We start from the raw sequence: 23,156 nt of genomic DNA, 5'->3' as shown, positions 1-23,156 counted from the left end.
AGTTTTTCATATCTGGCCCACATTTTTCGTCTCACAATAATGATACAAAGATTTTACTGTCGACAGCAGCATCGTTGGTAGGCATACGTACGCGTAACGAGTTAATACAGTCTTTGATAGGTGAGGGCAGTTGACAGTAATTAATAAACTGAGCTTTGTGAGATTGTTATGTTCCACCAAGAGATGCACAAGGGATAGTCATCTATGTGTGTTTGCTTATTTCTTTTTACTGCGCGTAATGGCGTATTAATTTTGAGGTATGTAATACTACAGGGCAAAATGGATGATTTAAATTAGACGTGTATTTATATATGTAGTAAGCGAAGTAATGATTTCTGTCTCTTGTCTTCTAGAACTTGATAATGGGATAATGTAGTTCCAACAAATGTTGTACTAAATGAATCACATATTTTCAACCAATTGTGCATAATAATCGCCGTACCTTTTAATCAAGTAAACAACAAAAAAGTTATTGGGAAGTGTGTGTTTACTGTTTCATTGAATCTGTCCATTTTAAATGTTCGGTTCATATCGAACTAGCTATCTGCCTTAATTGTATAATCAGCGAAAGTTGCAGTCGATGCGTCAAGAGTGAGGAACTGGAGTCATTCACGTTAGTGTCATGCAAAGTGTTCGCTGCTATGGTAACGAAGTTTACTTGTTTGCTGACGGAAGTGTCGCACAAAACAGCCGTGTGCACTGTGAGGATAAACGCGCGCGCGTTGCCATGACTACAGCATAATCGCAACACGCTACTATATATTTATTGTTCGCATCAGCTGAGGCCGCAGTTGCAGCACACGCGCTCCGGAACACGTACGGTAAGCACACGCGGCTGCTATTGCGCCTCTAAAAGTACAACGAACAACACGAAAACGGTGCACGTCTTGGCATTCAAAAGTGTCGTTCGATTACAGTCGCCTACTGCATTCACGACGTCGGTCTGTTGTAGAATTAATGTAACATATTTTATTCTCACGCGTTATAAGGTCTATGGAGAACGAAAATCCGCTCATTAAAAATCAACACGGGTTCCGTAAACAAGGATCTTGCGAAGCTCAGCCCGCTCGGCCCGTCCACGAGATCCACAGTGCCGTAGATAAAGGCGCCTAGTATGACACCGTGTTCTTTTACTTCCGAAAGTCATCCGATACTGTTTCATGCTATCGTTTTAATGGAAAAAATTAGCTTACCGTGCATCGGACACCAGATTTGTGATTGGATTCGGAACTTCCTTGCAGCTAAAGCTCAACACGGGGAATTTCCGGAACACCCCAGGGGTGTGTTACAGAGCCGTTTCTGTATGCAGTTTATGTTAATGATTTAGTGGATAATGTTGAAAGCTGTGAGTTGTTCGCGGCCGCTGCTATAGTCTACTGTGAGGATGGAATGCCATAAAAGTGTAGCCAGAATTCGGGTGGGAATGCTAGTGGATCCTCAATGTAAGTAAATGTAACGTATTGCGCACAGGTAGGCAAAGAGATCCACTACTGTTCTCTTGCACAATTGGCTGCAAATCACTGGGAAAAAATAAGCACCGTAAAAATACCTAGAAGAAACAGTTTGGAACGTCTGACCCCCATGACGCAAATACAGACGCCAGGCTGAGATTAATTGAGAGTATCTTAAGGACATGTAATACCCACGAAAGAAGTGGCTTACAAAACACTCGTTCGAGCAACTGTTGAGCACTATTTCTCAGTCTGGGACCCTTATCAAGTATGAGAAAAAATAGAGTAGACGCAACGAAGAGCGGCACGCTTCGTCATAAAATCTTAGTAGGTGCGTGACCTTTACGGAGATACTCAAAAAACTTCAGTCGTCGACGTTACAAAAGAGGAAGTGTGTTTCACGAAGAGGTTTACTGTTAAAATTCTGAGAGCGTATTTTCCGAGAAGGATCGGGCAACTTATTACTTCCTCTCGTCATTGTTTCGCGGAATGGCGATGACGAGAAAATCTGAGAAATTAGAGCACGTACGGGGTTTTGCCGTCAATCATTCATCCTACGCGCCACCCAATGGAAAAGGGAAGAGGTGAAAAGATGATGGTATCAGAAGTATCTCCGACACGTCTGCAAAGTAGCTGTAAAAGCAGACATAGCTGTCTCTGTAATCTGCGCATTGAATAGTGATATGTTGCTGTTTCAATGACGTTTCTTAATGCGACGGCGTATTAAAAGAATAATTAGGACAAATGTTATTAGGCTACGGTCACATCTCCTTCAAGACGCATTTATTGATGTGAAGCGTCATCGTCATGCCTCAGATGCAGTAACATGTCAGTTGGAATGCCTGAGTTCTGGACTTGTCCTGGAAGATTGTTTATGTTCCTTCGTCAAAGAATAAGTCTATCTAGATGCATGCATTACACGTTTTTTTAGAAACTGGATCCTTGCCTCACTCGCAGTATACTATATCTACGAAGTGTTTTGAATCAATGAATAAACATGTCTCTCTTCAGTGCCCGTTAGTTAAGGATGAAGTTTGTATTTGTCTCGTGTGGTTGACTGCAAAGTAGTAATATTTATTGTGCTGGTGTTGTACGAGGTGCATTCAAGTTCTAAGGCCTCCAATTTTTTTTCTAATTAACTACTCACCCGAAATCGATGAAACTGGCGTTACTTCTCGACGTAATCGCCCTGCAGACGTACACATTTTTCACAGCGCTGACGCCATGATTCCATGGCAGCGGCGAAGGCTTCTTTAGGAGTCTGTTTTGACCACTGGAAAATCGCTGAGGCAATAGCAGCACGGCTGGTGAATGTGCGGCCACGGAGAGTGTCTTTCATTGTTGGAAAAAAGCCAAAAGTCACTAGGAGCCAGGTCAGGTGAGTAGGGAGCATGAGGAATCACTTCAAAGTTGTTATCACGAAGAAACTGTTGCGTAACGTTAGCTCGATGTGCGAGTGCGTTGTCTTGGTGAAACAGCACACGCGCAGCCCTTCCCGGACGTTTTTGTTGCAGTGCAGGAAGGAATTTGTTCTTCAAAACATATTCGTAGGATGCACCTGTTACCGTAGTGCCCTTTGGAACGCAATGGGTAAGGATTACGCCCTCGCTGTCCCAGAACATGGACACCATAATTTTTTCAGCGCTGGCGGTTACCCGAAATTTTTTTGGTGGCGGTGAATCTGTGTGCTTCCATTGAGCTGACTGGCGCTTTGTTTCTGGATTGAAAAATGGCATCCACGTATCATCCATTGTCACAACCGACGAAAAGAAAGTCCCATTCGTGCTGTCGTTGCGCGTCAACATTGCTCGGCAACATGCCACACGGGCAGCCGTGTGGTCGTCCGTCAGCATTCGTGGCACCCACCTGGATGACACTTATCGCATTTTCAGGTCGTCATGCAGGATTGTGTGCACAGAACCCACAGAAATGACAACTCTGGAGGCGATCTGTTCAAGAGTCATTCGGCGATCCTCCAAAACAATTCTCTCCACTTTCCCAATCATGTCGTCAGACCGGCTTGTGCGAGCCCGAGGTTGTTTCGGTTTGTTGTCACACGATGTTCTGCCTTCATTAAACTGTCGCACCCATGAACGCACTTTCGACACATCCATAACTCCATCACCACATGTCTCCTTCAACTGTCGATGAATTTCAATTGGTTTCGCACCACGCAAATTCAGAAAACGAATGATTGCACGCTATTCAAGTAAGGAAAAGGCCATTTTAAGTATTTAAAACAGTTCTCATTCTCGCCACTGGTGGTAAAATTCCATCTGCCGTACGGTGCTGCCATCTCTGGGACGTATTGACAATGAAAGCGGCTTCATTTTAAAACAATGCCCATGTTTCTATCTCTTTCCAGTCCGGAGAAAAAAAATCGGTGACCTTAGAACTTGAATGCACCTCGTAGTTGTAGTAGGTATGGAAAGAAAGGGAGGAACAGGGTGAATGTCGCCATAATAACAGTTTCTTTTGCCTTTAATATAATAAACTTAAAGAAATTTAAAAGAAATTTCATCCTATCAGCGCCTCGTGATGACTGGGTGTTGTGTGCTGCTCTTAGGTTAGTTAGGTTTAAGTAGTTCTAAGTTCTAGGGGACTGATGACCATAGATGTTAAGTCCCATAGTGCTCAGAGCCATTTGAACCATCCTATCAGCACTTCGTGTAGCACTGGCACCGCTTTACTTGATTCATCAGCAAAATGAGATTATGTATAGGTAAATTACAGATGAGTAAGATAATAGATGACTGATTTCAGTTCATACTAGGTTGGTTGGTTGGTTTTGGGGAAAGAGACCAAACAGTGAGGTCATCGGTCTCATCGGATTAAGGAAGGAAGTCGCCCGTGCCCTTTCAGAGGAACCATCCCGGTATTTGCCTGGAGCGATTTAGGGAAATCACGGAAAACCCAAATCAGGATGGCAGGACGCGGGATTGAACCGTCGTCCTTCCGAATGCGAGTCCAGTGTGCTAACCGCAGCGCCACCTCGCTCGGTCATACTAGGTAATTGGTAAATAACTGGAGTGTTTGTTACACTAATGAGGTCATGAGATTTGACAGTGGGGAATTATAGAAACAACAATGTGAAATACGGCTCTCTTTCGCATGGTGTGGTAAATCAGATTCCTCCCCGTTTCCATCAAGAGTTTGCATCCTGTAGACAGCATTGTCGGAGGCAAATTGAAATGACGCGTTTGGATCAAATTCCAATCACTTTGCCATCATTGCTAAACCCCAAAATGTACTGCCCCTGTGTAGGAGGCACTGCATCCTAAAGCAGACAGTACATCAACTACTTTCATAGAGCCCTACATCTTCCAGATGAATGTGGCCAGACCAGCTTGCAATGGTGACAAGAAAGAGTTCTGTCCGATAGCTGCCACCATGCTGTGTACTATGGGCAAACCTTTGGTCTTCCATTTCTTCAAGTTTCCTCACTTCCTTTTCATCACTAGTTGATTAACGAAATTTTGAACAGTATCAGGCATGATGACCTCGTTACCTGTAAGAAACTGGTCTGGAAGGGGATATTTCGTTGTGCTGTGAAAGTGCGATCATATACGTTCAGCAAGTGTGTCTGATGTTGTTTAAATCACATTTCGACGCTCCTCCTTTCGAGATGAGGTTTTTGAGTGATACCAACTATCTGTACGAATTTTACTAGTGTTTCTGAAACAAACAACAATTGATTTCTTCACTGACGACGTAGTAACTATATCACTCCCATATTTCTTCAACAGCCCAGCTTTCACAGTCCTGACGTAAGGATGCCAGCCACCGTGGATTTGGTCTATTAACTGCTGACAGCAAAATTGACACTTGTCATCATTTTCACTGATGTTGTAGCAAATTCGCTTCATAGCACCATCAATTACTGTGACGTATAGATCTGGTTTTTCTCCATACCTGTTTTGGACTGCCCTGCACGACCTTCATGCGTTTGATGTTGTACTGGGCATCTGCTGCAACCGAGCCGTGAACTGGTCCAATACGACGTATTATTGAGCGACCTAAGTCATTGTTTTGTCTCTCAGCAAGATTCACGACAGTCTCTCGTAGCCCCTGCGTAAGCACATAATACTCTAGGTTCCGTCGATTGGATGGTAGCCTGTTTTCTTGAGCCAGAGGTTCTGTCGTAATAACCTACCCACAAACAAAAAATGGTTTTGAAATCAAGATCTGTTTAAGGAGATAGAGTTTCTTTTCAGCTGCAACTAGCCGCAATCCTCTTAGCCTCCGCACCCATTAATTTTTCGTTAATGTACTGCCTTAGACATGGTTCACGAACCTCAACTAATATTTTGTCCTTCAAAAGAGCTGCCATCCAATCTGTCCTCCTCTTAATCGTTTCAAGAACATTCTTCAAGCCCACTTCATTCCTAAGTGATGACACTGTCCTACCATCATCCAGTACGCCATCACATGGAACACACATCTCACTTGAACTCATTATATACTTCATGTCCGCCCTGATAGCTGAATGGCTGCCGCCACGGTAACTCAGCGTGTTTGGTCAAAGGGCTGTGTGCTCTCTGTAATAAAAAAACTGAGTCAAGGAATCAACGATCAACTTGACGTCCGCCCGGACCGAATGCAACGAACTCTATCGAACAAAATGAAATAAAAATAAAAATGGTCAGCGCGACGGACTGCCGTCCTAAGGGGCCCGTGTTCGATTCCCGGCTGGGTCGGGGATTTTCTCCGCTCAGGGACTGGGTGTTGTGTTGTCTTGCATCATCATTTCATTGCCAACCGGCGCGCAGGTCGCCCGATGTGGCGTCGAATGTAATAAGACCTGCTCCAAGGCGGCCGGACCTGCCAAACGCTCATTTAATTTCATTTACTATTTTATACACTTACACTGAATTTAACGACCAGAAATACGTTCCAAGCGACCATCCGAGGGCGAACTCGTAAACAGCTGCCGTCGCAGGAGACCAGCAAAACGACCGGCCTTACCCCTGTCGGAAGGAAGGGAAATCACTGGTATCTCGCAAACATCCTATCCCTCCAGCACGGCAAGTATCAACTACCAACTACTCCAATAACATCGTCATACTGTTGGAGCATGGAATTCGGCAATGGATGTACTAAAAAGTAAGATAAGGGCGCGACGGTTAGGTCCTGAGATGACCCATCTCTTCAGCTTTGAAATAACGCCAACTTCAACACGCGCTACACACCATACGGTTGGTAGGACGAAAATCTATTTTCTCGGAAATTTTATCATCTTTATTTTAGTCAACTTTGCCGAAAATTCCGTCGTTTCGTAGTTATAAGCAAAAAACCAAGAAAAGTCGAGGTGATTTTCCATTTCCGGGCCGAAATTATGGTTCGTCTTTGAAAATTCGGATTCAGCGCCCTCGAAAATATGTAGAAAGCCCTTTAAAAGATTTCTACAAAGCCGCACGGAGTGGCCGCGTGGTTTGAGACACCATATCACGGATTGTGCGGCCCCTCCCTCCGAAGGTTCGAGTCATCCATCGGACACAAGCGTGTGTGTTGTTTTTAGCATAAGTTAGTTTCAGTAGTAAGTCTAGGGACCAATGACCTCAGAAGTTTGGTCACTCATTAATTCACACACATTTTAACTTCTACAAAACTTTTCGCTATTTCGACTTTATGAGCACAATTTGACTGCTAATTATTAGTAAAAATCATTTCTTGCCATTCTAGCATGTGGCTTTCGTTACCACATACTGTAATGGTGCTGTTATTGGAAGTAGGCACACCCAATACTGGCTAGTGAAAATAAAGTCCTCGCCTGTTTTTAAACGGCGGTGGTGGGGGGAGGGGTGGGGGAGGGGGGGAGGAGGGGAGGGGTGTGAAGAGGTGTGGCGTGACGTTGCTGAGTACCAGATTTTGCACCAGTGTCCTGGATTAGACTCTGAACCTCGCAGCGGTGATTTGTGGAGGACGAGATGCGACACTGTCGATTGTGTTCTGCCAATTGGTTGGGTACAATGGTTTCGCGGTTCCCTTTTTGTTGATCGAACTAAGCAGGCAACGTGCCGACACCGTGTCAAGCCCTCCTCCTTATGCTATCATTAACACCACAAACAGTACACAAGTTCACAAGTTATCCTCACATTTACAAGCAGTTAGAGGTAAAATGGTTCAAATGGCTCTGAGCACTATGGGACTTAACATTTGAGGTCACCAGTCCCCTAGAATTTAGAACTACTTAAACCTAACTAATCTAAGGACATCACACACATCCATGCCCGAGGCAGGATTCGAACCTGCGACCGTAGCAGTTGCGTGGTTCCGGACTGAAGCGCTTAGAACCATTCGGCAACCACGGCCGGCCAGTTAGAGGTAAGAAACGTGATAAGCAAACTACCCAAGTGCCATAAAAGAGGAAATCTTGCACCAGGGAGTGCGCCAAATGAGCAAACCAATAACTCTAGTAGTAATCTTGAGGTGATTTATTCAGAAAGCTCACTGTTTCTGCCCGTGTTTGCTTTAAGTAACAAACAATTCTTGAGGCTTTTCCTCCAAATAAAATAACAGTTCTTGTCTGCAGAACATGACAAACCAAATGATCTGTTAAGGTTTGTAGCATCAGCGTGACCATCAGACTGTACCCCTTACCATGAAGTTATCTGCGGGAAAGTATCGTTGTTAGACGATCGTACAGAAATGCAGAAAGAGTTGGACAAAATTTTAGTTTGGTATAATGAATAGTAGGTGTCTTTAAAAGTGAATAATTGGAAGATAATGCCTATAACAAAGGGAATGAATTCGATTGTATTCGACTGTAGGATTAATCCTGAGTACGTCACATCCCTAAGTATTTAGACATAATACTAAATACTACAAATACAGGGTTTTACAAAAAGGTACGGCCAAACTTTCAGGAAACATTCCTCACACACAAATAAAGAAAAGATGTCATGTGGACATGTGTCCGGAAACGCTTAATTTCCATGTTAGAGCTCATTTTAGTTATATACGAATAAAACCCTTACTTTGTTACTTTGTGACAAAAGATTATTTCAGTACAATAAAAAGTCTTTGGAAATCACTTATGCCCACCTGTCACAAAAGTAAGATAACAAACACTTTGCATCTCGAAATCGATTGCACATATGTGCAGTCTTGTGACGTTTAAATAAATCGTCTTAACGGCACTAAATCGTGGTTTGTGAATCGTTTACCGGCCGTATTCTGCCGCATTTCGCTGGCTGGAAGGCAAAAAGCTTACTAACAAATTTCACAGAAGGAAAATAGGGACGAAATGTCTCCCGCTGGAGGGTCATGTTGCTTTATTTAAATTATTACAAAATCAGGTAAAACCAACAGTCAGGTTGTCAGTATCAGCACATTACTGTTGTCAGTATGATGTTGCACTGCCCAGGGCCCGTAAAGATAGAGGGCCCGTTTAGGTCAGGCATATTGTATGCAGAAGTGGAAGAGGGAGCACCGATAAATTCTAATTCGTATGCATTGCATACACACAGAAATTACTGTTACAGTGTACTTATGGAGCCCAATGAGTGAACTGCGTATTTTCTGCTGAGAGCACTGGCAAACAGTCTTCGCTACGTTAGGTTACTTAATCTGGTGTCACTCAGAGCTAGAATTTATAGTCAGCGACTAAGTGTAAGGTCAATGAGTCGGATGCGAGTTTTGCAACTGTGAAATACTTTCCTTCATTATAGAAGCGAATATTAAACTTGAAGTAATATAGCGAAAATTTTGTACTTGGATAGCTTAGAATGAAAATCTTTCTTGGTTCAAATGGCTCTGAGCACTATGCGACTTAACTTCTGAGGTCATCAGTCCCCTAGAACTTAGAACTACTTAAACCTAACTAACCTAAGGACATCACACACATCCATGCCCGAGGCAGAATTCGAACCTGCGACCGTAGCGGTGGCGCGGTTCCAGACTGTAGCGCCCAGAACCGCTCGGTCACACTGGCCGGCGAAAATCTTTCTGTTTATTGCAATGCAAAACAATTGATTTTCTAAAACATTGTCTGTCATACACAACTTGAAACAGGTCATGTCAACCGAATCATATGGAAGAACTGACAGCGACGTATATCGGAAGGCAGTAAGATCTCTTGCCTTTTGGTTTGGAAGTACTCGATAGCCATTTCTAGGCGCAAGTAAATGAAGAAAGGCAGCGCGTTTTTGTTATCAAGTAACGTCTTCAACATTTAGTTTAGTTTTAATGTAATCTACGACTAATTATTGATGTTTGATATTAACATGAAAAGGATTCTGTAGACAGGGAAAGAACCGTGTTGGGTTCGTATCTCTGTCACAGAACTTCACATCACGCACTTCATCTTTAAATGCATGCACACTTTGTTACTTCAGAATAGAGGTATATCAGACATCTTTCATGGTTAATTAACAGGGACGAAAGGGTCTTGACAGAAGTCCCGGTTTATTACAAAAATTGTCGTCTTTTATTTTCAAGTTTAGATTTGGTTACTGGTATTGGCAAAAACTTCTATAATTCATGACTCTTCATGGCTAGTCATCAATATGATATGATTAGATTAGATTACATTAGATCATGAATACGATTTTTCGTAATGGAACGTGTCATTTTAATGAAAGATTTCTTTACATACCATGATTCAATTTCTTTACAATTTTTTACTCTCTCTCTCTCTCATTCTTTTTGATTTATATATATATATATATATATATATATATATATATATATATATATATATATATCACACACACACACACACATATATATATATATATATATATATATATATATATATATATAATTTTTATTTGTTTGTTGTGCTCGACTATCGGCGAGGCACGAAAACGTTTGTGAATGTATTTCTTAGTTTTAAGTACACTTACGAAAGAAATATAAAAACAACTATGACAGTTACTGATTTATGATGGTTATTTTGCAGTCAGTTATGAGTACTATTAGTAACTACGCTCCAGTCCCTAAACCTAGTTACAGAAAAGCGAATCAGACGCATTACGTGTTCCAAGCCGTTGCAGCCGCGACTTGGAGACACCAGCTATGTTCACTTCCCAGCCCGCTGTAAGATCACATCCGTTCGTCTTCTTCCTGCTGGTATCGTAACTGAGATTTGGCAACAGGGCAATGTATGTTTGGCAACTCTGTGATCGACGAGTTACTTCCTGGTGTGCACGGAATTAAGACTCAAATTTCACTTGATTTACGTGTCATTTCCATTGAATAATATGAGTTATTATCGCTTGAGGTGTAACAAAAGATTGTAAATTTACGGTTTTCAGCCCAGGAAAGTCGTTGCACGTGAAAATCGCAACTAATCTCGTCCTTCAAATAGCGGTTTACGAGTTCTAGCCACTATTGGTCTCGTAAGAGGAAGATACGGCACATACTTTTTCGCAAGCTCTGTGGTAACGTGCTGACCTGTGAAAAGGCGTCTGATATGGTTCGCAGTTCGAGTCTCACTGAGTGTAGCGTTTTTATCCCTTCTGTGAAAGAGCTACAAGCAGTCACATCAAACATCGATAAGGAAATCTCAAGAAAATACTTTCGGCTCATAGTGCAATGGTGAAAAATTTACAATGCTGCACAATAGGTAACGCCTCTTTCCGCTACTGACAAGCAAATTTTGGGTTTCTAAGAATACATAACTTTATTTATGAAATGCCACATTTGCATACCTCTTGAGTATGACACAGCATACTAATTAAACACAGACCCAATCAAAATCTAAGAGAGTAGTATTTTACCAATTCGTAACGATAGCGGCAGGCTTGTGTACAGATACTCAGTTTCATTAAAACAGACTTTCGTTGTGAGGTTATCATGGGTAGTTTTATTTCATGTTTTATAATACAGTTCACAATTTTCGTAAGGTTTCCTTTAATGTTGTTAAAACAAAAGTAAACATGAGAGAGAAATTAATCATCAACGATATATGCAAATTCTCTGATGTTATCTATAACAGTCTGAAAATGCACATGCAGTTTATTGATTACATGCATATAGAAAACTTGTTCTGAGTTAAAGCTGTCAAACAAGGTTTGAAGAAGAATAAAATGCCACTACCAGACGACAGCTAAAGTAGAAAATACTTTTCCGACGTATTTTGGCACTATGCGCTCTACCCATACATAATACAAAAGTTTCGAGATGCATCTGCTGTCTGGCTGTCTGTTAAACCTGAAATCAACAAAATGTCGCAGAAGTTAGCCCTTTTTCCACATACGACTATTTTGAGTTGAGAAGTGAAGGGAATTATGTTAGATGTTCCATTAGATTGATAACTTTAGCAGACAGCAGAATTGCGTTTTAAAAAATACAGCAATGAATGTACTCGAAGTCGCGACATCTTATCTACCGTGCACGATGCCATTACGCTACTACCTGACAAGTCGCTATAACAGCTCCAGAAGTCAAAAACAATTCCTCCAGAACTTGTGCATTCCACAGCGCTGTGGGATAATGCATATGGCCAGGTCAATACTTATGAGAGACAAACAGTTATACCTTTCCTTTTGCACTGCACGACGTTTTCAACAAACAGATAGCGCAATAGAGTAGCTCAAGTGGAAAGGAACACTTCCTATTTTAATTTCTGCATCCTAAACTTTTGGCAGTTCTGTGTTGGTGGCAGTTACATGATTTTATTTTGGTGTTTACAAAATAAAGTTGAATGTATGCACTGGGTAGCCGAGGCAGCTAGTTCATGGTGATTCGTTCAACCAAGTAAATGAATTTACTGAACATGCTGCAAATTGATACAGGGAGCCTGTGTGTCAGAATTCTCAGCCAGTGTGGCACAACGGCGTTATGATAGAAAAATGAGCCACTGAAAAGAGGATTTGGTGGTCTGTTCGGCTGATGATAGGTTCATATATCTATGGTCTGGGTTCGGTTCCAACTTCGGTCAGTGATTTTCGATAGGGAGAGACAGATTCCATTCTCTTCTGGCTATACCAAGTGAAGAAGATACAATGGCATTGTGGTCTGAAATTCACATTAAAAATGATATTCCGTCTGTACCAAGTAGACGTTAAGTTCAGCCACAATAAAGTCTGGAGTGGCGACATGTAGAAACTCTATCACCAGTAACCTTTCTTATACTAGTTATTTATTTCTAGTGAAGAAACAAACGCTATGTAGGATCACAGGACACTTATTCCATCTTTTATCTGAGCTTCTGTATGTCGATAAAATTGGTTCTGAACTGGGAATGCGACTCAGATCGCCCTTAACGCATAATCCCTTCGTGACAATACAGCTCGGCTACAATTTGTTGTTTGTTCAAAACTGCAGATTCCTCAACATCTTCACATTTTACGCTTGAATGGGTTCGAATCCTGGCCCGGCACTAAAGCTTTCATTATGTATTATCAAGCTCTAGCATGAGAACACCTATCTGCTGGTGGATAATAATTTCGATTTTTAATGTATTTTCATTCGTTGTCAGCACTAACGATATTTGACGTTTTTCACTCCCAGTGAGACACAGAACTATTTGCGAGATCACTGTAAGTTCAAGATGTTATTCCCAGCTGCTGGTGGAGAAAGATTCGGTAGCTGACGTCTCTTTGTGTGTAGTCAACAACGATAAGTGTGGAGCTCTATTCCCAGAAAGCACTGACTCTTCGTCATATTATTTCTAGTTCAAACATGCTCACATGTCGCTGCTGGTGCAACAAACCCATATTTAACGTTCGTTTTCTCTAGAATATAACAGCGATAGGTGCCGGGTTGGAGTCCTGGGAAGGAAAAAATTAACGTTACGTCTCGTCATTTCAGTTAAAACATATAGCTACTGCCGAGAAAATCCGATATGTCACAGTTGATTGTGCTTCGATATCTATCTTATTAGGTTGTGGGTTCGAATCCCTGTCCAACACAAAGCTTTACCTCACGGCATTTCAAGTTAGTTACTTGTTAAGAAGCAATATTTAACATCTCTCGTAGTTCGTTAACAGGGACAATAGGTGCTGGGTAGGAATTCGCATCCGATGAAAATGTTTGCGTTATGGAATTTAAAGTTGATATTTGTTAACTGATACTGTCTAAATCGAGTTATATCACTCTCTGTATGCCTAATCAGGAATAACTGTCAGTTTCCGTCAGTCACGAAATCTTTGCTTAGTCTGCATGACTGGGTTTGAATCCATATGCAGAACGAGACGGTTCGTCGTGTCATTTGTAGTTCATACGTATTCTCAACTAGCTGCTCGTGAATAACTTAAATTTTTAATGTCATTTTGTGTTAAATAATAAGTACGGTATGTTACTTTGAAGAGGAAATCATGAATACGACGACTTACTACGCGCATTACCCATCTGACGTAATAATGACAGTGGTAACATTTCAGGTGTGTCATTTATTGTAATAAATGTGAGCTTACAAGCCTTTAGGACAGTCTTATCTGTGATAATGTGTTCGCTGATATTTGTAGTATCGTAGTATTACTTTACATCTTGAGTTATTGCGATATAGAGCAGTGTTTTCTAGTGGTGACTTGTTGGAACCATTTTCAATAGTCAAACGACTGTACCAAGGAGTGATTAGAGGACCTGCTAGACAGCTGCGTTATGTAGGTTGCATGTGAATCAGGCGAAATGCAATTCAGGTCGTTCGGATACTTTTGAGCATGACTGTACACCAATGAGGACAAATTGGATATACTACTTTCATATGGTGAGTGTAAAAGAAATGCCGTAAAAACAGTACAGCGGTATAGTGAGAGCTAACAATCCCGATCGCCAATGTCCGACGTGCCAGACACGTTTTGAAATTAAAAAAAGACGTGCTAAGATATCTCGATAATTTTATTTTTACATGAAAGCCTGTACATTAATCTACTTTTCTAGATTATTTCCGTCTATGTTGAGGTACTTGTCATAACGTTATACCAGTTTTTGAATACCCTCCTTATAGAAGTCGCCTGACTTGTTAACCACTGCAAAACCACTGTTTTGACTTCGTCATAGTCTTGAGACGCTGACCGCCCAGGTGTTTCTTCAAGTGCAGGAACAGATGGTAGTCACTGGGCGCAAGATCGGTGATGTACGGTGGATGGTGTAGATGGCTAATGGCTCTGAGCACTATGGGACTTAACTTCTGAGGTCATCAGTCCCCTAGAACTTAGAACTACTTACTCCTAACTGACCTAAGGACTTCACAAACATCCATGCCCGAGGCAGGATTCGAACCTGCGACCGTAGCGGTCGCGCGGTTCCAGACTGAAGCGCCTAGAACCGCTCGGCCACACTGGCCGGCGATCATGTAGAGTTTCCCATCGAAAAGATGTGATGAGATCTTTGGTCTGATTCGCCCCATGCGGACGGGCATTTTCTTGCAGCAAAACGATGCCCTTGCTCAACTTTCATGGACTGTTGCTTTGATTCTGGTGTGACGTAGGCCACTCATGTTTTATCGCCCGTAACAGTTTGGCTTAAGAAATCATCACTGTCGTTGTGGTGCCGCTCAAGGAAAGTCAATGCACTGTCTAAACGTTTCGTTTTGTGCACATCCGTCAACATTTTTGGTACCCAACGTGCCCACAATTTTCGGTAATTCAATTGCTCAGTCACAGTGCCACACAAAACACTACGAGAAACATTAGGAAAGACATCCGGCAAGGAGGAAATCGTAAAGCGTCTGTTTTCTCTCATCTCATTGTCCACTTCCTACATCAAAGTTTCATTAACGGCCGAAGGGCGCCCACTCCGTTGTTCATCATGCACATTTGTGCGGCCATCTTTAAATGCTCTCACCCACTTTCTTACCATTCCATCACTCATAATGTTTTCTCCGTAAACTTCACAGATCTCACGACGAATATCGATCGCTTTTAGGCCTTAAGCACTAAGAAATCTTATAACAGCCCGTACTTCACAGTCGGCGGGACTCAAGATTATCGGAAGCATCTTAAACACTCAGTAAACAACGTAAACAAGGAAGAATCAGACTGTAATGGCGGCAGTGCGTAGATTATGGTACAGGCTTTCGTGTAAAAATAAAATTACTGAGATATCTTAGCACGTCTTTTTTTTATTTTCAAAACGGTACTTAGTTAAAAAAAACACGTCTCGTATTAAGACGCTAGTGCGCAGAGGCCGCTTAAACGTCAAAAGCAAGACAAGAAAGAAGACTGCAACCGACAGATGACACGAAGAAGCTGTCCTGCCTACGACGGTAATGCATCCGCACGGTTGTACGTGACCTATTGCCAAGAAATATGGAATCAGGCATTCTGCATCGACAGAATTTCCATCACTGACATCTGTCCCTCCATCAGGCACTCAATCACCGTGATTTCGAACGTCATACACAATTTTGTCGGTTTGTTTTTCATCAGCTGAGAGACCACCCTACGTTTTTCCAACGAGTGCTCTTATCGATGAAACAAAATTCACTAACCACGCTAATGTTAATTTGCATAACATACACTACTGAGCAGCGGGAAATCCACATTGCCTTCGTCAGGTGCAATATCAACGCCCGTGGAGCGTAAACGTATGGTGCGGCATCGTAAGAAGTTAAATTTTGGGATCTTTCTTCATCTCAGGCAGTCAAATGGACATCCGTACGCACATTTTCTGACGAACATTCTACTGGGTCTTCTAGAAGAGGCACCACTGGATATTTGACAGTGTATATGGCTGCAACACGACGGTTGTCCAGCTCATTAGTCCAGTGTTGCAACGAAAATACTGAATGAGAACTTTCCTGGCCTTTGGACTGGACGAAATTCTGTTGTCAAATAATCTGCGAGGCCGCCCAATTTGACTCCTCTTGATTTCTTTCCTTGGAGAGTGCTCAAAGATACAGTCTGTGACGAAGTCCCATTGACACCAGCCGGTGTGTGTTGTCGAAACGCCAGTGGGTGCACTACCATATCATTAACTGTACTTATATCTGTCCGTCGTTCTTCCTAACAGCGATTGCAAATGTGCCCAGTCATCACGAGGCACAGAAAATCCCTGACCCCGCCGGGAATCGAACCCGGGAACCCGGGCGTGGGAAGCGAGAACGCTACCGCACGACCACGAGCTGCGGACGGTATACAACTACGCAGCCTGTTCCGAGACGTCTGCTTGAACACATGCTTAAATAAAGGACAAACTTTTTCTTGTTTTGGGGGGAAGGGGGGGGGGGGGGAGAGACAAAATTTATGTTAAAGAGTTCGGGTGGTTACAAATCATTGTTCGTCAACCGTTTACTTCATTTAAGTGTTTACGAAATTGCATTGCAGTGTAAAATAAGTCGACTGCGCATATTGCACCTAGCAGGTAACACTGCCATTACGCTCTTACGTTCAGTATGAAACGACGTTTCGTTAAGAAGAATATTTATTTTGCGATGTACAAAGTATTTTTAATAAAATATTTAGTTCAACAAATGTATCCCATGTGATATAATCCAGAGCAGTGTATGCAGAGACAGTTGTCCGACAGCATGTATTTTACCTCTAAGAAGCACACAGCCACGTACAGGAAAAGAAAGGTTAAATTTTCCTTCTAACATTTAGATATTTAATACAGTAGTTGCTTTTTGCAGAGTGTAAGTCCTCTTTATTTTTGAAGAGAATTCAGTTGATTTCTCTGTTTCAGCTCACGTAAATCTGGGATGATTCACAAATGTGAAACAGTTTTCCTAAGACTGTGTCATACGCTAGATTCTAACCTGTGTCGTATTTCCATACACAACATTAGTGGGTGAACCTGCATCTAGGTCGTAAGTTGGTTCAAGGGGAGATGAAGCTTTATGCTTGTAGCGCAGGCCCACCTTATAGTATACAACTACGCAGCCTGCTCCGAGACGTCAGCTTGGCGGCATCTGCACCGCAAATGCCGTTTCCGGCCACCTTGCTCTCATATTCTCGGACGTTTCTCGAATTTTTTACGACAGGTTTCTCGAATTTTTTACTATAGGTTTTACGACGCTATGTTATTGTAATTGTGTTCTCAAGGCCCGTAGAGTGAAGTTACAAAAACGTACACGGTTCCATTAAAGAAAACGCACTTACTTCAATATCTCAGTTGATATTAGCATTAGAAACATAAACCAAGCGAACTAGCTCCTCGACGCTCTAACATTTGCCGAAAACCGCGTTTCAATATGCGTAACGGTCCACGAAATAAAAAGGGTATTACATATAACGGCCCCCTGCCTTAATATGATGAAGCTTCAGTTTTATGTTAGTAAATAAAATGTCACATGCTTTAGGAGAATAGAACTTCTCATCAAAACATTTCAAAGATGTTCGCAGGGTGGTCGTCACAACACTGAATGATACTGTTTCAAAGATAAAATTTATAGATCTTCACTTTTGTTGTCTAGGGTATTAAATAAGAGGTCCGGATTTTTAAAAAAGGGAAGACTGGAGACATCTAGTAGTTTTACAAAACTCATCACACGTTTTTATTCCTCCTTAAAAAACACACGTAGGGTTTACATGGCGTCTCTGACAAAACAGTTACATCTTGTGCATCACCCTCTTTGGTTCTGCGATCCACACATGTTTACATACAATGGAATTAGCCGGCACTAATAACACTGTCCGACGTGACTTTCACAACTACACTGAGCCAACTGCCCGCCGGTCTTTGACAGTGCTAGTATTTATAACCTTCCAAAGAGATCAACAAATGCTCTTTTTTGAGTCAATTAAACTGTTATTAAATGAATTATTTACATGAAATAGTTAGGAATGATTCTGGTGCTCAGGTGTTTAGATTAAAAACATAAATGGTGCATTTTACAAACAATTACAAGTTTCAACCAAGTGAAATAGCTGGATTACAAAGTGTTGAATATGACCTTCTAGTGTCCGATACCACTCATCGGCTTTGACCAATGACGTAATGTGTGATGTTATTTTGTTTGTGCCGCAGATTGCTGTCGATGAACGTTAAATGATATCTCTGGATTTCCTCGTTACGCGGGTGTATTAAAACTTAGATGGAGATTGTTTTGTTTTAGTCTCGTAACTTGTTTTGAACATCTTTTGTTAATGAAAGTAGTCGTGATTTATAAGGCCTTGATTTCTCACGCTGTTCGTTATGGATGAGTCAGTTGTTTTTAATTGCGAAAATTCTGCTTCACAAAATGAGTGACCGTTCATCAACTATAAAATTTTTGCAGTCATTGAGCGTCACTGCTGAATTTTGCAAGTGCAGTGTCTGTGGAAATTATATGGTTTTGACGAAGGTTGCGCAATCACGAACTTCCGACGAATACATGTGGAGGTGCAGAAAAAATAACATATGGAGATCCATACGCAGGGGGCCTGATTCGAAAGATCGAGGCTGAATTTACAAATAATTGTCATGCTAACCTACTATTTTTGCTATGAATATTCTTGCAAATCTGTCATGCACGAAGCAGGGGTTTCGTGTGGCACTGTAGTCGAATGGTACTCATTTTGTACAGAAGTCTGCGGGGAATTTATAAAGTATACCGGGTCATTGGGGGGGGGGGGGGGGCTATAGTTGAAGTAGATGAGTCACATGTTGGAAAGAGAAAGTACGAAAGGGGGCACGAGGTTGCTGGGCCTTGGGTTTTTGGAGTAGTAGTTTCTGAAGGAGATTGTGCTGATGTTGTATTTAGGGTTCCACCAAATTGGACAAAGGAAATCTTGACATCTTTAGTAGAAGAATATGTGGAAGAAGGTTCTGTAGTCAGGTCGGATGGGTTTGCTTCGTACAAGGGGTTGGGTGAAAGGGGTTATCATCATTTGGTCGTGAATCACAATATTCAGTTTAAAAATTATAAGACGGGGGCATGTACTGGTACTGTCGATTTGGGCTGTGAAATCTGTTGCCGGGCGGGGAAAGAAAAGGATTTCAGTTTTGCAAGGCCATTTAGATGAATACTGCTGGAGGAAGAGTATTCCTAAAGGTTATTGTTTATTTCTTGCATTTATGAAAGTTGTCAACAAAATGTACAAGCCTCGTTTTGTTAGTTAGGTGTTGGTGGGTCTGACACTTTTTTCTTGTTTTGCGTTGCGTTTTTTTATGTTACTGTATTGTGCGAGTTCTACTTTTTTGGTTTCTCTGGAGGGAGGTTTTTCTGTCCTTTTAATATTTTCTGGTTACAATTGTGGGCCGAGGAGTATTGCTGTTTCTTTGCCGGAGGGTTTATGTGACTGACTCGTGGTTTCATTTTTTCTTTTTTGTTTTAAAAGTTTGCATCTGATTGTGGGCGGGTGGTAGGGAACAACTGATTTTGGTGGTACCTCATTCGTGCCAGACAGTTTGCGTTTCTTATTATTTTTTTCATTTGTTATTCTGGATTTTGCTTCTTTCGTTACAGTTTCACCTTCTAACATTATTATTTTCTGTGATGTCCTTATTTCGTTCTTGTCAGCCTCGATCTTTGACTCCTTTGGAAGTTCATATGCGGTAAGTTTCTTTTTATGCAGCCACTTTTATGTTTTCCTTACCGATGTTTCTGCTACACTTCTCTTATTTTTCCTGTCACTCCTGGTGTATCGATTTTACTGAGTGTTATTTGGAGCTACTGTAGTTGGTGTGTCTTTCGTGTAGTATAGTTATGGATTGCAAGGTTAGGTCATTTTGCGTTTTATTTATTTTTTTTTTTTTGTGTGTGCAGTAATGTGCGTAAGGATTTTCATTTTTTGAAAGTCTAGTCGTATTCTGTAGTCCACAAACAAGATAATTTTTTAAGCACGTTTCTGATATGTTATTCGATTTTTGCGCAACAAACAGCAGTATTGGAATCCGTAACTACAAACGACGTCCTACATAGATTGCTTCTTGTTACCGATTCCAACTACTCGACGGTTCATTATTTACACCGTTTTTGCAGTACATGCGGAAAATATAATATATGCACTCGTAATTGCTCTCGTTTTCTTAGTTACTTCAGTCATCTTCCACTCGTTTAACTGAAATTCGCTCGTAAATAATAGTCGCGTTAAATTTATTATTTTATGGCATGCTTCATTCGTTTGTTTACAACTATGATCCGTTCCATCTATAGATAGTCCATTGCAGCATCTTTGCCTTACGTATGACGTCATTGGTCAAAGCTGACAGGCGGTATCTAACACTAGAATTTATCCGTGTTCGTATTTATAACCTTCCAAAGATATCAACAGATTATCTCTTTTTTTAGAGTCAATTAAATTGTTATTCAATGAGTTATTTACATGAAATAGTTACGAATGATTCTGGTGCTGAGGTGTTTAGATTAAAAACATAAATGGTGCATTTTACAAAAAATTACAAGTGTCAACCAAGTGAAATAACTGGATTACAAAGTCTTGAATATGACCTTGCATAACATTGGGGCTAAAAAGTGCACATCTGTAAATTACGTTAGTATACAGTACAAAAGTAATATTAAACTTATTTGTTTTTCATACTAAGTGTAGTGAATAATCAGGTTTTCCTGGCCAAATTTTATAACGAGCAATTTCGTAGTCACATATGTTGACACTTTGAATAAGCCTATTTGAGCAAAACATAACAGTTCCTAATGAAATATTCGTGTTAAAACAGCTAAAATAAATGTACCATGCTTTTGCAATCTATTTTGGATCGAAATATTATATATTAATTACATTGAAAAACATCGCATCATAATTGCACCCATACGAAATTTAACTAATTTGAGTTTAATTTACTGAAAAATCGTAATTTATCCTCAGTATCGTATACTTCCATACTTCTTTTCCCTCCAATCTGGATCATTACATACATCTTACGTGACTCAGCCTGTGTATACAGCGGCATCATCCGCGGAAAGCTTCTTGGAACTTCCGACATTGTCTGCATGTAGTGTGCGAACTGGAATACTGACAGCACTTTCGGAACTCACGTGTCTCTTTCCGCTGATTTCAAGTGATTTTTTACAGTCGCCTTCCGTAAGGCCCGTCTGTTCCTGCCCGTCGGTACATCATGTATGCATGGAGTTGGTTTAGCTGCGGTTGCTGCTTCGCATTTCCACTTCACAGTCACATCACAAACAGTCGACCTGGATAACTTTAGAAGGGTAGAAATGTCCCTGACGCGTCTGTCACTCAGGTGAGATGTGTTGTCTCTGAGCTCCCTGATCGACCCTTCTGCTGTTACCGCTTCTCTGTTGACTACGTAATACTCCACATCTCCTTTTATTCTGGCGGCACCTCTCGTGACATCTAGTGATCAATTTGGCATTACATCGGGATGTCCGGATACTTCTGATCAGATAGTGTATGCTTCATTTATAGAGCTTACTTTAGTCTTTATTACGATAGCAAGAGATTCAGAATTGCAAGAGGGATCAGGCAAGGATGTTCCGTATCACCAAACTATTCTCAGCAGCCCAAGCGGATATTTTAAGTTTTCTTTACGGAGAAAACGAAGAAGGGAATATGTGTTAATGGGTGGAAAGATCTTGGTGCATCATGTGCTCTCCGCCCCAATCTCCGTTTGCTCGCGAGACACCCGCGGATTTTACCCAAGTAGGGGAGATTTATTTACTTCGATACACTTTACAAACTTCGCCTCGTAATGCAGTCTTTTTTAAATTAAAAAATTTCTCCTGAATATTAAGATTTTTTCCAAAACGAAAACATGTTTCAAGGTACAAGATGGTCATGTACCTAGAAGCAAATATTCGATTGCAGTTTAAAATAGTTGCAATAGAGAAAATCTTGCCAGTACTATTTTCAATAGTGTATATATTATATTATTGCTCTGCTACACATCAGTACTCAGTAAGCAAAATAAAATTAAGCAGAAGCATTATAAAAAAAAAAACAATTGCAAGTTAAATACATTCTGGAATAGAGGATATTGGAAACTAAGACCTATTTCCATTTTCAGGATGGGTAAAATTAGTAAGACATTAAAGAAACTCAGTTCCTTTGCAAATATCACATATTCCATGATAAAATACCGTCTTTTGTTTCAAGGTACAAGCTGGTAAACGACCGACAAAGTATGATTTTACTGTCCAATGTTATATAAATAGCTTTAAAAATATATAGCATTTTACTCACCATAAAATTCTATACCTGAAGAATTAACTATGTATATTCCATACAGCTTTAACATATTAAACAGCACTTAAATATATGGAATGCCAAGCATTTACAAATGCTACACAAAAGACACCTTCATATCTAACAAGATCAAAACTGTAGAAAATGGCGGTCTCTAGTGTGCATCCCTTCCATAGAATATGTATATCTGTGGAGTGAGCATACTCTGCTCGCGTGTTCTCAACATAATACCGGCCTAGTCATCTTATTTTGGGAGGAAGCTTCTTGTCTACAATTTGCGGTAATAGCGAAGCTTGAATATTACACAAATTCGCCTTGATAGCGAAACTTGAATACTACACGAATTCGCCTTGTTTCATGTACGTTTCTGGACGTTTGAGTTTTGTTAACAGCTATTGTGTAACATTGCCGTTCCTGCGGATGTAGAGAGAAGCATGTGAAAGGTCGGTTATTTTTCATATGTGTGTGCAACAAGTGTATGATCACAATTGTCATATTGATATCAGGCACTTCATACGTGGAAATATTTCGAGACACGGTATTATAAAGTCTTGTGTTGTAGAGATAATTTCTGTGATTTTATGGCCATGTGTTTACGAGACCAGAGCTGGATAAATTTAGAAGTGCGTTTGAGTAAACCGACAATCACTGTATATATACTGGTGCTATGTTCAAATAGAGATAAAATTTATACATGGTAGTCTGACGAATTTCTTCCATTTTACACAGG

At 40.9% G+C, this 23,156-nt stretch overlaps 1 protein-coding gene across 1 annotated transcript in view; it reads left to right on the top strand.

Annotated features, from left to right (window-relative positions):
• The first annotated feature begins 803 nt into the window (after positions 1-803).
• Positions 804-23,156, top strand: part of LOC126162212 (lipopolysaccharide-induced tumor necrosis factor-alpha factor homolog) — a 136,763-nt gene continuing 114,410 nt past the window's right edge. The window contains exon 1 of the mRNA XM_049918558.1: positions 804-821. The gene's annotated coding sequence lies outside the window, so the exon portion shown is untranslated. The remainder of the gene's footprint in view (positions 822-23,156) is intronic.

This window comes from Schistocerca cancellata, chromosome 1, assembly GCF_023864275.1.
Source record: "Schistocerca cancellata isolate TAMUIC-IGC-003103 chromosome 1, iqSchCanc2.1, whole genome shotgun sequence".
NCBI lineage: Eukaryota > Metazoa > Arthropoda > Insecta > Orthoptera > Acrididae > Schistocerca > Schistocerca cancellata.
Note: the sequence above shows the minus strand (reverse complement) of the source record. Positions and strands in the feature narration are given on the sequence as shown.